We start from the raw sequence: 14,877 nt of genomic DNA, 5'->3' as shown, positions 1-14,877 counted from the left end.
GCCCAGAGGACAGATTCAAAACATCCAGTTTTGTGAGGTAATTACATGTTACTGTAATGGATAATCCTATTTTTACAAGCTACAGAGGAAGTCTGTTCATAGACGATACTTTGAGATTGACTCCAAAAATAAGTTGAGTGAGGAAGTTCACAAGGGAGGCTTTTAGGGCAGCTGGTTTACAAAATTTTCAGACAGAAGAATCCTCTCAGTATTTTTCATGAAGGAGAGTAGAGCCATCTGCAATAATAATGCTCCAGGTTGAGTAAAAATATATGCTCTAAACAACATTGATGAATGCAAATGAAAATCTGTCAGCAGAAAATTGCTTGCAAATAAAACAAGAAATGGGTAGTTTCCCATTATGTTTCTAAATGCAAACAAAAATCCAACATATCTGTATACTTGGAAACATCTGCTGCCTGTCTCCCATTTAATCTACTTTCAGAGTTTGTATTTTGCTGTCTTATCTGCCTGTTTTTCTTGCAGAAGACTGTGTACTGAAATTCAATATTTCATAAGTGAAAATATGTAAAAAGCACAAGATGCTGCAATAATGGCAATGAAGTGAAAAGACAACTGTTATTAGCATGGTAGATCAGGCTTGGGCTAATCCAAGCAGATAGGCTTGCTTCACTGAGACTTGTAGTGAACATTGTTTTCAATTGTGCTAAGCAGAGGATGGAACGAACAAAAACCCCAGAGGTACTCAGCTGGCATCTGGGTGTCTTACTTGCCTGCCTGCTTGATTTTTATTCTGGTGGAAGAAGAGACATTTAAAGTGAATAAAACACAAGAAGAATAACTCCAAAAGTGACACTCATCCTTTTTCTTTACTTAAATAAGGAGCAGCTAATCACCAGCATGTCTGTTATGAAGCAGAAAATAAATGGGAAAAAATGAATGATTTTCCTAGCCATAGTATGGTGGTGCAAGGGAGGTTATGATCTGAAGTAAACTGAAATTTCAGTGAAACCACAAAGGGATTCCAGTCCCATTCTATACCAGGATATTGAAAAGCACTTTATTTAATACCATTTGATAAATAGGATTGATAACCCAACTGAATATTTTGGTTATCAGCATAAAAAATAATGGATGTGCTAACACAGAAATAGAAACAGCAGCTATGCTGATTCTATTAGTCACACATAGGCAGGGTACAGTGCCAGGACTCACAGAGCCAAAATCATCTACCCCTCTTGTCTCAGTAGCTGTGGACGTTTGGATGCACATGCTTTTCTATTTTGAAGTCAACCAGCTCTTCATCATGAAGTAGACTGGTAAGCTTTTGGGTAAACCTAATCAACACAAACCCCACAATTCCATTCTGCCCAGTACGTTAGCAAACATAGACAGAAAAAAAGTAGAATTCAATCCTAAAATTTGTGAGGACAGAGTTCCCAATTTTAAATTACAAGGGAATTTCTATTATTTTACTGTATGCCTTAGGTTACCTATACAGGCCTGCCAGCTGATTAATGATTAGTCCTGAACATAGCTGCACACTTGAAACTCTGAAAGCTACCATAAAGAAGGAAAAATCCTCCTTGATTGAATTTATCCAACATGTTGAAATGCTTAGCAATGCCAGAGACTTATCTGGAAGGTGTTCCTCCTCTAAGTAAGTAAGGGAAAAACATTCTAAATTCATCTGGTTGGACTATGCAATTTACTAGCTCTATAATGCCCCCTCCCTTGGATTATTCCTTCTTCTCTAACGCTAAGAGCAATCGTATTTATCTTAGAGATCGCTGTCAAGCACAACCACAGACTCAATTTTGACAGTTTTATCAAGGTGGTTCCCTTCTTGCACCAGTGGGTGCTGAAGCTCAGTTACTGGGCAGAGCTTCCTTCCTGTTTTAAAGGATTAATGGTATCTGAGGCTTAATGCTGTCAGACTTTCTCAACAAAAGAATGATTCACACTAATAGCTGAAACATCCTGGGCTTCAACCCTGCCTTAGCATATATTGGCATAGTATCACAAAAAGAATGTTGAGATAGCCTTACATGCAGAAGGTTTTATTTGTGGGGTCTTTAGCTACTTGCATACACGGAGTTCAAGGCTGACACCAAGAATTAGAAAAGTTCATGATGGTCATTCACCAGGCTTGGATATTTTTCATCAGGACCCCTCGTGACTGTTCCCACTAACAGCACTGACTGGAGGACATTCTGATCAGCTGCAGGTGCTGCCCAAACGTCTGTTACTCATCTTTGTGCATGTATATCATTGAGTAATACATATTGATTATTTAAACTATTATTATCTACACTGTCATTCAGCAAGTCTTATTTTTCCTCTGATGTAAACTACAAGCTTCAAAATAAGGACTACGAAAATGTGGCAATTACTTCACATGAGAAAACTGTCAGAAAACAGACTCATAGAACAGTTTGAGCCGGAAGGAATCTTAAAGATCATCTAGTTCCAACCTCTCGACCATGGACAGAGACACCTTCCATTACATCAGGTTGCTTAGAGCCCCATCCAACTCAGCCTTGAACACTTGCAGGATTTTCTGGTGTAGGATGTTGAGAATAACAGCACAACAACAGCAGCGTGATAACTACAACAAATAAGGTCATTCTACAGGGCTGCAAATATAAGACCATTAACATTTCAAAGGCTTAGGCACTGAGCAAGGATGATATTCATAACCAGAGGAAAGTGGACTTTACAAGTGACGATTTTCTTAGTTGCAAAGACAACTGAGAAGTTCAAGAAAGGCAAATGCTAGTATATCTTTCCCACCAATTTGACAGTTATTTTTTTTTGTTTGGGCTATTCTGCACTGAATCTGCTTATGAAGTATTAAAGGATGAGTACATCCTGGGCCACTTGAAGAAACGGCTAGTTGATCTAAATCATACTGTTAACTAAGCTGGTCTTCTCAGAGTTGTAAGTGCTGCACCTGCAGAAGGTAAGTGAGGAGTTGTTCGTTCATGGCTTTGAATCCTTGAAGATCACTAACGAATTCAGGGAATGTACCAGAGAGATTTCTCTCGTAACACAAAAATCCCACATTTTGCTCAGAAATGGCACAGTAAGAAAGGCTACAACAGGATCTGAACATTATGCACTGGCAAGTCACAAACCTGAAGGAAAGCGGAAAATATCCTTCTTTTCTTGCCTGCAAAGCTCACTGTCCCTGCAGCAGATGGCTAAGTCCATGCACCATTGGACTGGCGCTTTCTAATCATTTTCTTCTCCATCCAGTTTATAGCAAACAACAGCTATTTCACCCATTTTAATATCTGGTTTTGCAGAAGAAAGAGATCCAAGCTATATTTACAGAGATCTTTGATAGTTTTAATATTCCAAGGGAAAGAGTGATTTTGATGGCTTTTGGGGCCATTGCCAGAGCTGTCGCAGACTGCAAAAGCAAGGACAAACACGGTGTGGAATTTATGAAGATTGCCAGAATTTCAACACTTCTCGGCTGATGTAAAGCACAAAGCAGACTGATGGGTTTAGTAAGTGTTGTTAAAGTTTTAAGGGACTAGTCAAAGTGTGTGTATGTCTGTGCAAGCAGAATAAAAATAGAAGCAAAATCTGATTCTATGGAAAACTGGAAGCATGCTTCAAAAGAACAACTAACAAAAGTTATTTCAGCCTTCCAGAGCCTGGCTTTTCCATTTGCATTTCTGCCAGATACCCCAACAACAAACACTAATAATAGCAATTGCCATCAGCCATAGTAAGAGAAACAAAAAAACACACTGGTGTGTGGTAACCCTGAACAGAAAAAAAGTGAAAACAGAAGAGATTTTCTCCCATAAAGACAAAAAATTAATTCTAAAAGGCAGAATGCAAACCATATACAGAGATTGTACAGCCTCTACACTTTTTGCTATAAACGTGGTGTTGTTGAAATTGATAGAATTACAGCAACATGAAATCAGCACAAAAATAGCATCAAGTGTGTAATCCATAATGCACCTGGGGTGGCATTACAGGTATATAACTATTTGGCATCATATGAAAACCGGTACCATCCACAGATGAGCCTACTGCAATAAGACATATTGATATCCAAGTTAGAAGTGGAACATCTTCATTCATCACGCTGCTCATGCCAGAGATACCACCCGTGCCTTAATTTGGTAGCATTCAGAAATTGAAGATCAAACCATTCTGTCATTCATTGATCTTTCAGAGTTTCAAAATGTTTTGGAAACGTTATCTAATTATTACTGAGTTCCAGTGCAGTAGGTAAATGTTATTATCTTCATTTGTAGTGATGGTAAAACTGAGACACAGATGCTTAATGAGTTGCCCAACCAAGGTCACCCTGGGAGCTGCAAATGCCCTACAGTATAAGCAGTCAAACCTCAGAAGAATGCAAGTGAAGAACCCTTTAGATAAGCGGCCAATACTATTTAAATTTGATTGGATTAGATTTGAAGTTGTTTGAGTTCTACACATGACTGAAATAGAATCTAGTTCCTCACTCTGGCTGCAGTGCTCACAAAACCATGCCTTTTCAAAGCCTCTTCATCAGTGAAAATACTTATTAAAGTCCACATTTTGGCAAATTGAAAACCATTCTCCTTCTGTCAGTGATTTGTCTGTGCTGCAATTACTCTGTAAAATGGATGAAGCCCTCCCCTGGAGTGTATTTCACAGGAGTGGCAGAAAAAATGCTGCACTGCATTAAAAATATTTAGATATTTGCTCAGAGCTGTCAATGGGAAAGATAAATTCCTAATAGAAGAGGAAATCCACACTAGCATGGTCTCACTGCTGCTGAATCTGCAGGAGCAGAGCCCTGATGTATCCAAGTAAGTGACCTGGCCATTCATGCCATAGCACTGAAGAACATGACTGCTTGCTAGTTTTCCTAAGAATACAGAGTCTCACATATCTCCTATATCAGTGGATGAAGAAATGAAGATATTACTCAGTTATTCCCTTCTGATTTCCCAGGTGCTCAGCTCATTGAGAGTAATTCCTTTAGGAAGAGCTAGATGTGAGTGGCTCAGCAAACCATCAGGGGCCAGCAGGCTGCCACCCTGGAACTGGTGTGAAAGAGAAATGATAAAGAGGAGGTATGCATGGCCCACCGAGGGGCCATTTTAACTCTCATTCTCCTAAATTTCAATTCTCAACTGGGAGTAAACAATACAAAAATATTGTAATTGTCCATCAATGCTCATGCTGGAATACTTGCTCATGCCCTCTTGTTTTGTAGGTTTGCACAAAGACTGTAAAGTCTTTTTGGAGGAGATTTGAAATGACAGCCAGGAATTCAGGGAAAACATCTGCAAGCAACTTGCAAGGAAACCCCTTGCAAGCATCTTGCTTTTAATTCTCTGTCAAGAAGGACAATGTCTTTCACTCTGCTCACCTCAGGACTTTGATTCTTGGGATCCAGCAGTACCAGGACCACGCTAAAAAGGATAGAAGAGGTTTCACTTTTCCACAAAGTGCTCTGAAATTTCCCAAATAGCTCTATTGCACCATGTCTTGAGAAGATGCTCAAATGGAGGACTCTCTCAAAACTGAGAGGGAGAAAACACAGCAAACAACCTTCATTTGAAGACTGTGAAGGACTTGAATTTTTCCAGATGCAAGCAAGTACTAGTACTTCACAATATCTTAATTTGAATGCAGTTTGGATTTTTAGGATTTGGGGGGGGGGGTTTGGGTGGTTTTTCTGCTTTGCTTGGTTTGTTTTTACAATAGGAAATAACCCTAAATTTATAGCACCTACACATTCCCAGCAGTTTTGCTCTTCAGTAGTTTGAGAATTTTCTGTGCCTTTTCATGTTGAACAAGACCTGGGAAGATTATTTGACTTTTTAGACCAGGTAGAGGGATATCTCAGTAACGCACAAGCTTCCTTAAGTAGAGTTGCCAGGAAATATATAGGCAACTAAAAAATAATTTTCTCTCCTTTCAAAAGCTATCCTTTACCATGCAGAGAAACCACTCTCATTGTCTGGCAGAAATAATAATGTTTAATTCAAAAAGACTTGATTTCCTTCACCTTGGGAGCTTAACACCAAGAACAAAAACAAGAATAGGGAAAACAAATTGTTGTGCTACTTCACGTGTTGTACCATAACAATCCTTCTAAGTTGTCCTCACATTCCCTGTAAAGACATCTTGCATGTTACTACTGGAGCAATCGCTTTTCCAAAGGAACACCTTCTTCCTTAATCTGTAAACCGGTGACAGAATGAAATATTAGACCATAGCACTTGAAAACCAATAAAAAAACAATAAAAAACCAATATGAATTTTTAATTCTTCTTATTGCAAATTGAGAATGAACATTCTGGTTTATGGAAACCAGCTTGGGACAAAAGGAAAAAGTGGACTTGTGGTATGTAATGCTGGAAAGCAAACGTATTTCCTTCTTTTTCACATATAAATATTATTGATATCTGTCTAACAGTTGACAAAATTATCAAATCATTGTGTGTTTCAATTGTGGGGACTGCTCCTATGGTTGTATGTAACACAGATTCACATTGTATATGAATTATACACAACCAATTACTTACACTCTCCTGTTCCTCTGCTGCAGCACAGTTAAGAGCTACAGCATGGGAAATTTTTTGTCTCTCTTCAAACAATTTTGCCAAAAAGCATATTTTTTTTGTAGATAAATTAATCCTTGAATTTTGCTTGAATTTGCCAGACAAGAGAGTTTTGATTTAAAATGCCAAGAGAGATGCAAATCTAGAGTGAATAAAAGAGAACAAGAATAAAAAGGCAGAAGTGAATAACCTTCTCCAGCTTCCTTATCAGTATTCCTTGCTGGTGAACGAGCAGTTTGAAAAAGCCCCATCACTTTCCTTCATACCACGATCCTGTTTCTGCCCTGTTCTTTTGCATTTCTCATCTCCATTTCTATGGCTGTCCTTTTTTAGAGATTCCCCAAATAAGCACAAAATGTAAATCTGTTGAGCAGGTAATCAGAAAAAGGTGGGTGGAAGGCAGATGCAGACTGTTGCCCCTACCCCTTCTGCTCTTTCTACATTTTTTTAATCATAGCAGCTTACCATTCTTTTAAGTTCCTGAAGACACTTTTTTCTGCTTATATTCATCATTAGAAACAGGTTAGAGGCTTCATGCATCATCTGTTCTACAGATTGCATCTTGACCCTCACTTTATAAAAGCTGAAATGAAATGTCTTGAATGAAAAGTCTTCCATTCTGTGAGTCTAACAGTCATGATACCTCATTTCAGGTATTTAACCTTCATTTCAGGCAAGTATGTAACCTCTTCTGTCTGTCGTACTTTAGTCGTATTAGATCAAGGAATAGCTCAATCATAAACAGTCCATGTAATGTGCAAAGAGTGAGAGTAAGACCCCCAAAAACAAAGAAAGCCTAGAGCTAGGCAGAGCAGAAATGGTAGGACATGAAAAGGCTTCTGGGATACAGCCAAAATAATGCAAAACATCTGGCAACAGCAAGAAGTGTGGAGTCATTCTGATAACAGAAGTCTGGTCTTCAGGAAGTGGGTTTGACCTGCCATTTCTTCTTTAGGTCAATTTTCAGCTCTTTACCCTTAGAAACAGAACTCTCCACTCACACTGTTCCTAGTGTAACCATTGAGGAGAAAGCTTCCTCTGAAAAACTTGATTTTATTCTGGTTTGCAGAAATACGTGAAAAACCACAATATCATCAATTACAGTCTTTTATACTGCTAGTTTAACACATTCACAGTCAAAAAAGTCTTTGTGTTCACAGACTGAAGCATATTGAGGTCTGGCATTATAATTCCAATTCCACACTACTAGAATATTGGAATTGTGATAATCACCATAATTAAAAATGTAGCTAGAAAAATCAGGGACAAAATGTCCCCATCCCAGTCCCACTCTAGCAGGCTTTGAGCCTCATTGTACAAATCTGAGATGATCATATAGTTCAAGAAATATCTGAAAATACAAAAGGCTTGAAGTGCACATAGAAAAAGGGAGTTCATAGCTTAAAAGTTTTCAAATCACACAAATTTGGATTAGTAGAACTGTAGAGAAAACCACAAACTCTACAAAGATTGACATTGGTGGATGCATGTCAGCTGAGCTCTTTCTTTTAAATAGTTTGCAGTACTCTTTCTCTGGGTCCTGCGCAATGCAGTTTGAGGATGATCCTTAGGAAGCCTTTCTCAGATGTCAGAAGACTTTCTCATCTGAGATTTAGGCAAACCATCAGTGTTTCCTCCAAATGCTTCTGGGAAACCATCAGAAGGGCTAAGGAAAGGTCATTCAGACATGTGATGAGTGCATGGCAGGGAGTAACTGCAAAACTGAAAGCAAGTACAGGGTTGATTAACAGGTCACAGTGACCTAAACCAAAAAAATCCAACTTTTTCTTTTGTGCAATGCTTTTGGAGGCTGTTGTTGAAGCCCTCTCATTTATCTTTTTTTTTGTTTTTCCTTTGACAGCTCTTGGAACTACTGTTTAATTTCATCTCTGTCACAAAGACAAGATTTATACATCAGTGTACATGATTCTCAGTAAAAATTATCTTCTGCTTCTTAGCATTTTTTATACTGATAGGATCAAATAATTAATAACATAACCCATTGTTGTAGCTCTTTGTGTTTTCCCATCATACATTTGCCTTATTTGTTTCTTTTTTCTTCTGAATAGATAGAAATTGCAACCAGTATATGTACTGCCCAGCCTTTAAGAAGGGAACAAACACCTCTACCCTCTTCCTGCTTTGTATCTAGAATGTTCTTTGGGACAGGGCTGCCAGCCAGCACTCCAGGCCCCACAATAGAGTTTATTTTTCCTCTCTATCACACTTAAAACTCTGTAGCTTACAAATTCATGCAAGGGTTTTGCAGCATTTACATAATTGTGAGTATGAAGGTTAAGTGCTATATATCATAGCCTTATTTTTAATTACAATTGTTATAATAGTCTCCATTTTACAATAAAGAATTATTTCTCCCCAGTGGAGGGTTTTCAGTTGCCTTCCCGCCAGTCTCTCTCAACCAGATCCTTAGTCTGAGCCTACTCACTTATGAGACTCGGGCCTTGGAAGTAAGACACAAACAATAATAATTTTTTTTAATCTGTAAACAGTAGCCTGAACTGGGTATGAAGTTCTTTGGTATATAAGGATATAGGCAAATATCCCCTTTCGGTCCATGGAATAAAGTTTGACATACATGAGGCACAGCAAATACACTTTTGAAAGGTCTGTATTTCTAGAATACAAGATTGCCTCAGAAGTAATTAACTGTTTATCACGTAGCAACAGGGGTTATTATAGAGCACCAGTTCTACCATAATCATTCATACAGGCTTCCCAAAATCTCAGCTTGCAGCACACACAAAAAGAAAGTGACCTTGAGGTCAGAAGCAAATTGCTATTATACATCACCAAGGACAGCATGTCAAGTACTATACTTATGTGTGAAATGGAAAGGAATTAATGAACGCAGTTCAGACAGTGTAGGTTCTCTGGAGCAATACAAATGAATGACGTCTTGCAACAATCATTGAGGCAGATCTACTCAAATAGGAATTACTAACATATTAACATGTTAATTGATTTTTTAACCATCATGATATAAAGTCCATAACAGAAAGTTTGCATTATTTTTTTCTGAGGTTTTTAACAAGCTTTCCACTTTCCAAATAAGCACCCAGTTGTAAAGAGGTTGTTCAGCTATCACAGGCATTATACACAGTGCTTAAACTTTGGACTGCTAATACAGTATCTAATTTGATACAAGTACCTCACGAGGTACTTGTGCATGAGGTTGAGATAAATCATTCATGCCAGAACATTCAATTGTCAGTGCTTATGACATTCAGTCATTAGTGTCTGCTTAGTTTAACCACCTGATCTTTTTTTTCTTCTGAATAACCTGTTCTTTCCTGAAAGCCAGATTTTGTCACTCTTTCCTAACTGAGCATTCTACACAGATAAGTCTAGTCAGTATCAGTGGTGAACCAATTTGGCAGAAGGTAAGAAAAAGAAGAGACAACCTTAAAGAGAAATAAACACCGTAAGAAATGAGAGGTAGCTGATGTCATCGCTAAACCTCTCTCGGTGATTTTTGAGCAGTCTTGGGAATTCAGAGAAGTCCCAGCTGACTGGAAGCTGATGAATGTTGTCCCGATTTTCAAGAAGGGCAAGAAGGAGGACCCTGGAAACTACAGGCCTGTCAGTCTCACTTCGGTGCCTGGTAAAGTTATGGAGAAGATTATTCTGGGAAGTATTGAAAAACACCTGAAAGACAACACAGTCATTGGTCACAGCCAGCACAGCTTCATGAGAGTAAAGTCCTGCTTATCCAATCTGATTTCCTTTTATGATAAAGTAACCCACCTAGTTGATCAAGGGAAGCCAGCTGATGTATTTTTTCGGGTTCCAGTAAACCTTTTGATACTGTCAAACCTAAATTGCCAGTCATTCCCAGAGCAAGTAACCAGTAGAGGAGAAAGCTATGTGTTAGAAGTATGATGGTGGGTACCATGCCGAATTGAGACATCTGTGCAGTTTTTATTATAAAATCCCTCTCTTTATTTTCTCAACTGCAACTGCTCATTTTAGTAAGATAAACATGTAGCATTGACATTTATGCTGAGATAAGTAAAAATCTATGCTGTGCTTTAGTTAAATGATGTGAAAAAAATCCAAAGACCAAGCTTGTAAAGTAATTTCATATGAAGCAAACGTGATTGCTATATAATGCCATCAGGAAACCAGGTATAAAAAAAACCAGACCTAATGGAATGAAATTCCTCAAGAACAATGGACCAGTAGATATTTTGGAAGTAAAGAATATGATATTTCTTTGAGATTCCAATGAACATGAGACTGAAGCCATCCGTGTATGAGGAAATATAATCAAATATCATGTCAACAGCTCCCACCTTTCAAAACAGTATCTGAGACAACTTACTCTAGCTGACCTGAATCTTTCCTGCAGTTCTGGGAATATTTGTGCATTGTGTGAGAAGTTTATGAGAAAGAGAGAGATTCTGGAATAAACTAATGCCTGTCCAAACTTCCAGGGGTTTGCCTTCATGCACCTTCAAGGTAATGAAGCATGAGTTCAAAAGGTTAGATTTCATAGAAGGCATGGAAGCCAAAAGGGAAACTTGGCATTTGAAGCTCTGTTTTTTAGAGCTGTTTATATACAAATGGTTCCAAAGAAAATAAACAAAAAACTCCCAATTTAATATTGTGGTGAAGGCTGTCAACAATTGCTGCAGACAAAGAGTTTTCAAACATAGTTTACCTGCATACATTATCAAGTATAATCTGTGGGTTTTTTGTTTGTCCTGTCCCCTGGATATGCACAAATATGACTTTTTGGTGAAGCATTCTTCCTGATACAGAGAAAAGTGAGAATAAATCCTTCAACAGACTGTAAAAAAATAAATAATTTTCAACAAATCTGACCCTTCTTTATGGAGCTGTAAAAAGATTAAATAAACAGTAATACTTTTCTTGACTTATACATGACTTCCATGAAGCCTAAAGCATAGGGCTGCTATGTGGACAGTTCCAAGTATTCTACCAACAAAATCTGCTCTAATAATGAAGAACCTTTTCAAAGATTCAAATGCTTTCTGTCCTCTCAGGAATTATTTCATTTGCTAGGCAAAGTTTCCTCCCTGCCTTCATAAAGTGTTCATTCTTTCTGCAATATTAATAGGATTCTTCTCTGTCTTCTTTGCAAAATCTGGAAAGAAAGAACATTTCTGCCCTAACCTTTTGTCACCTGAGCATTTAGTTAAAAGATTCTCATGTCTCTGAAAAAAACATTAGTTTTGGCAAGTATTCCAGCACACTCAGGAAATCATAAAAGAAAATATCCTACTGCAGACCTCTGTTTACTAAAACTACAAGGGCAAACCTCACAACCTTCTTATTCTTGGGTTTCAGTGTTTTTTACTCTTTCCACTGCTGCTGAGCTATTGTATATGACAAGGTTATACATTTTTGCAGATGCCATAAACAGAACACACAGAGTTGCTAATTTGATTGAAGTGGAGTCATTCTCTGAGCTAGTCCCCTTAGTCAGCAATATCATCAATGAACCTGAATAAAACCCTGGATTCTGTGTGCTTATTACATTATGTGACTACTAATGCATTGCTGAATGCTCTTGGGAGACAGGCTCTGCAGTCAGTTTGAACTTTATGCTTACTCTTGCTTCATGCTATTGAAGGATGGGTGACAACTAGCATGGAAAACAATTGACAGATTATTAATATTGTGATTGTGGGTTTGGTTGATGGTAATCTCTATATGAGTCAATAATTTGCCCTGATTGGCCAAAAGGGCTAACTGTACATCCGGGCAGTCAAAAGAAGTGATTGTCTCACTATACTCAGCATTGGTGTCGTCTTACCTGAAGTACTATGTGCACTTTTGGGCTCCATAGCATAAGAAGGATACAGAAATGTTTGAATGTGTTCAATGGAGGGCAAGAAGACGCTGAAAGGACTAGAGGGTGTGACTTTTTAGTAGCAGCCGAGGATACTTGCTTTGTTCAGCTTAGAAAAGAGGAGGCTGAGGGGTGACCTCATTGCTGTCTACATCTTCTCATGAGGGGGAGTGGAGAGAGAGGTGCTGAACTCTTCTTTCTTGTGTCCAGTAATAGAATACAAAGGCATTACTTAAAACTGCATCAGTGGAAGTTCAAACTGGATATTGGGAAAAATTTTTCACTGAGAGGATGGTCTAGCACTTAAACTAGCTCCCCAGGGAAGTAGTCATGGCTCCCAGCCTGTTGGTGTTCAAGAAATGTTAACTTTTAGGTTGCCCTGTCTGGAGTCAGGATACCCGGGGGTCCCTTTCACATGAGGATATTCTACAATATTCTAACTTTATTCCAGCAAACAAACCTTTGCTTTGGTAGTGTAGTGATAGCACCATCTCAACCAGAATTGATTGTCCTCCTGAACTAATTGCAAATTTATCTCCATTTCAATTACAAAATCGAGAAGCATAAGTGAACCCATGAAGTATCTTCATATTATCCTTCTATGCAACCTGGTCTGTCAGTCTACTTGAACTTGTCCACAATTGTGCATCATCACTGTCAGCTACATTGGTGTAAATGATTTGTAAATCTATCTGGGTCAGTGGCATAGCTCCTGCATAAAAACAGAATCCATGAGGGCCACAAGCTATCCCTTCGTAATATGAAATACATCTAAACTCTGTAGAGAAACTGCTCTGAAGATTTCTGACTTCCCTCTGTGCATTTCCACTGATACCAAATGGGAACAAATATTGGTCTTTTATAATCACCTGTGAGAATGTCCCATCTTCAGATGGAGGAACTTGAGTGGCAAGTTGTTAGCAAGACTCTTAAGACTGGATAAGCACATTCATAGGCACATAGCATCCTTAGCAGAAGTCAGTAGATGTTTCATTACAACAACTTTTCTTTGGTTGTACTTTCTGCCACAAGGAAGCGTGGTGTGTAAGGAATTAAATTATTTTGCCATCCCTCCCACCCCCACTTGTCACCTAACTTTTAAAAAAGTTTTTGAACTGCAAGTACAAATTTTTCATTATGCTGAGTCTTCCCTACAGTACAGACTCACACTAATTCCAAGAGACTCAAGGGAATGGTTCCTATAGACTGATCATAACCTCAGGGAATTGGCATATCTGTCTTGCATGTTGCTATGCCCCACAGATGCAATTATCTCACTCCAGCTGCACTGTTTATTGTGACTGTTAATGGAGTAATACACGTGCAGAATTACACTTAAATCCAAAAGCAGAGTCACATATAAAAGAATCAGCAACATTTACAGATAATTATTGAACTAATCAAAATATATTATTCTGTAGACCTGGAGACCTCACATATGAAATGAATGGTGATACCTTTGTAATATTACTTGTATAAATAAGGTTTCAGGATCAGGTCCCAACTAACCAGCTTGAAGCGCCAACTCTAGTAGCACACAGAAGCTGCAATTTAATGAAGTGTCAGTTATAAACTCCCAATTTAAAATGGATTAGGCAGTCAGATTCACAATAAAAATCCCCTCTGGGGAGAATCTTGGCCTATTTAATTCACAGGCATGGAGACAAACTGTAAAATAACTTTACATTGGATAAATTGTTTCTGTGGTATTTTCTCAAAATATTACAAGTTTAATTTTTAAAAACATTTAGATAAATATAAGAACTGGAAAAGTCCCAAAGTATGATTGCAGTATAAAATAAAAAGTATTACATGTCAGTATTCTGCTTTCTGAACAAAATAAAAATACGCAAAATGACCATGCACATCTTTGCCACTTTCTTCTTTACCTTCAACCTTTCTCTTGTCTTTCAAATTTCCTTAGTCCAATTCTTCTACCACCTCTGTTCTCCCCTTCTTTTCCACTGTTCCAGTGATGACCTGCACACATTCCTATGGCATCCACACCTTTGCTACAATAATGGAGTAAGTTAAGTAAATAAGAATTTTTCCCAGCTGTTGATGAGAGGAGGACAAATTACCTCAATTAATGAAATGTACTGACACTAGTTGTCATGAACAAACACACATATACATGCACAATTACACATATATGAAGTCAGAACTTCAAAGACAGGAAATTGATTCAAAAACTTTGTGGGACCTGAAGTGTCAGTTATGTTGCTTTGGCACTTGGGTGTTTCAGATACCTTTACTGGAAAGAAAGAGAAAGAGAAAGAGAAAGAGAAAGAGAAAGAGAAAGAGAAAGAGAAAGAGAAAGAGAAAGAGAAAGAGAAAGAGAAAGAGAAAGAGAAAGAGAGAAAGAGAAAGAGAAAGAGAAAGAGAAAGAGAAAGAGAAAGAGAAAGAGAAAGAGATAGAAGTCTAAAATGTTTCTGATATTAATGAATATTTCATCATGGCTAGGCTTCGCAAACGAAGATTTGGGAAGGGCT

The sequence above is a fragment of the Pipra filicauda genome, unplaced genomic scaffold, assembly GCF_003945595.2.
Source record: "Pipra filicauda isolate LSUMZ 115617 unplaced genomic scaffold, ASM394559v2 scaffold125_size2111803_pilon, whole genome shotgun sequence".
In the NCBI taxonomy this organism is placed as follows: Eukaryota; Metazoa; Chordata; class Aves; order Passeriformes; family Pipridae; genus Pipra; species Pipra filicauda.
This window is presented reverse-complemented; position numbering follows the sequence as displayed.